The sequence below is a fragment of the Limulus polyphemus genome, unplaced genomic scaffold, assembly GCF_000517525.1.
Source record: "Limulus polyphemus unplaced genomic scaffold, Limulus_polyphemus-2.1.2 Scaffold1289, whole genome shotgun sequence".
In the NCBI taxonomy this organism is placed as follows: Eukaryota; Metazoa; Arthropoda; class Merostomata; order Xiphosura; family Limulidae; genus Limulus; species Limulus polyphemus.
Window position 1 is genome coordinate 148275 of NW_013666899.1, and position 2860 is coordinate 151134.

Genomic DNA, 2860 nt, shown 5'->3' on the forward strand with positions numbered 1-2860 from the left:
ACGTTTAACTAAAATAAAGTTTTAGGGTTTTTCCGTTACGGTTCGGTTTCGTTCTACTACTATTTTAGTTACTAGGTGCTACTATAGTGTGTGTGTGTGTGTGTGTGTGTGTGTGTGTGTGTGTGTGTGTGTGTGTGTGTGTGTGTGTATATATATATAATCTTCAATAACAATTCAGTCATGTCAGTCTGTTTTCTTCACATCTTAAGTGAAAAAATTCTAGTTCTCACTTTGGTTTTGCATAAATTATACTCACGATGGGGCATACAATAAATACTGAAGAATGAATGGATAATACTTTCTAACACTAGTTGTCTTTATTTCTAGGTGAATAATACATGATGTCATACTAAACCCACACATTTTCTTCTAATTTGTGACTTGCCAGAACTGGGAATATTATTTACATAAGGTACATCTTGCATAATGTACCAGAAACTACCACTGATATGGTCAACTACAATGTTAACAAAAACAATCTTTTCCCTTTGCTGAAATGTAACAGCTATTAAAGCCCATATTTTTTGCTAGGTCACAATGCAAAAAAAATTAATATGCATGATGAACTAACATTAACTCTTACAAACAATGGAAAAAGATGGCCAAACTGGGTATTAAAAAAAATGTGATCATTATTTGTATTATGGGTGAAAACTGGTCTTATCCCATTACTTTCCCTCCTCCTCACATCACAAATGCCCCAAAACCTTTAAAGCAAAGTTGTAAAAAGTTTGCAAACCTTTAAAACTTTGATTTAAAAAAGAAAAAAAAATCTGTGTACTCCTAGTGAAATAGTGATATTTGACCAAGTATCCATACTAGCAAAATAACATACATCCAAAACTTACCAGCACTACAGCTAAATATGAAAGACCTTCATAAAAATAACTTGCACTGCTCATAGTAATGAAAAGTAAATTATATTGCCCATAGGAAGCATTTTGTTCAGAAATGCAAGTTAAAACTTACTCTTATTTGTCCTACAAAGTTAATGTTGAGCCTTGTAAACCAGCATTTTAGTCGAGATGTTTTTAGCTAACTCATAACACAACTATTAAAATTTAGAAAATATGACATCAACTGCAAATGGAAAACAGTAATGTATTAGTTACTACCCAACAAGAATATTTTTACTATAAGGATAACTAATTTGTTTATTTTTGGAACACAAAACAATTATTGAATCATGTGGATATTAATCGTTTGGTGGTAAGCAGCACGATTTGGACTAAAAACAGATAAAACAACAGGCCCACACACAGTTTTAAAGGAGGTCATAGGTCAGAGATGTAAGCCTCTTTTTCATTTGTGACATCTCAACAAACAGTAAGCAGGTGCTTGAAGAATGAGGATTGAAGAGTTGCTGATGTTAATCTTATTTTTAATTAAAGGAGGCAATAAAATGTTGCCCTGGAAATTACAGACCATTTAGTCCTTTCACACTGCCAGTTAAACCACTTGGAATATATTTAAATAAACAAATGAAATATTAAAATATTAATTTAAGGATTTTTTTTTCTAAAAGGAGAACAGGCTTACAATTTGAGAAAAATAGTTATGGTCAAGCTCTATTAATTAGAAATTGGCTTTGGTTTAATAATCAACACCTTTTCTCTGTTACATCTAATCTTTAATAGCTGGTCATCAAGAATAGAAACTTGTTTTAAATGTATTACAATTGTTGTTCAACATACATAACACCTATCACTGTTTTCTTAGGCATATCACACATTACCAGTGTTTAAGACTTAAGGAATAGCAACTGTTCCACAATTTCACTGAAATTACTATAAATGAAGTTATTGTTAAATTCATCATGTTTCTTTTACAACATTTCAATATAGTTTATTTCTTCGTGTAACAAGAATAACTTTTAGTTTTAACAACTCTGTACTCATGACTTAATAAAACCTTTACAAAGTTAACTTTATATGCTATTATCTACAAACTTATTAAAATGAGTATATATGATATAATCGTGAAAAACCTGGTTTGTAAAGTACACAAATGGTAAAACTACCTCGAGGTTATGTACTAAAGCACCAAAATAAAGGTAAAGTAGATTGATTTTCACATTTACCTTCTGTAAACTTTATATAATATTTGGATGTTTACTGTACATATGTACCTAGGAAGAGCAAAACAAAAATTATATATATGATCAATAAAATTCATTAATACTTTAGTAGTAGTCAGACTAAGAGCAAAACTTTTCTACCTAGTGCTTAACCCAAACCAGACTATTACTTAGACCTACTAGTCTATTTAGAATTCTGGTAACAGGCTGCACAATCTAAGAATATTCCAACATCATGCAGACTACAAATACTATTACTAGTATTAGTAATACTAACAGTGATATCTAACATAGTAATACTAATAATAGTAATACCATCAAAGGCTTCTTCTACTTCTGCAAAGTTCTAGTATCAATACTACAGTATCGATGGAACTTGGAAGAATCACACCATGTTTATAATTTCGAAATTCAAATTGGAATATCTAACATTACTTATTTACTATAAATATAATTTGATAACAATTAGTTGATTAATAATTATATTGGCAATGGCCATGTACATATTACTATATATGACAAATGTAATTGTAAGTATAACTATAACAACATTATGAATTTTAACTTGTTGACAGAAGGAATACTAGGGAGACATTTAAAAAATTAAATTAGCATACACTGACGTTCCTTAGCCTTTAGTTTAGAACTAGGCCTACACGCTTAGGAGAGTAAGCCTGTGACTACACATAAATCTAACGTTAAATTCGATGACGAGGAACCCACTTTGAGACTAATAATGGCTGGAGACGGCTTAAATGGGTAATGAAGAAAACGTTGTACATT

General features: G+C 30.5%; 1 protein-coding gene across 1 annotated transcript in view; it reads right to left on the reverse strand.

The window, feature by feature from the left end:
* The window catches only part of LOC106462950 (secretory carrier-associated membrane protein 1-like), a 22819-nt gene extending 20720 nt beyond the window's left edge, over positions 1–2099 (reverse strand). The window contains exon 1 of the mRNA XM_022390350.1: positions 2081–2099. The gene's annotated coding sequence lies outside the window, so the exon portion shown is untranslated. The remainder of the gene's footprint in view (positions 1–2080) is intronic.
* Positions 2100–2860: the final 761 nt, after the last annotated feature.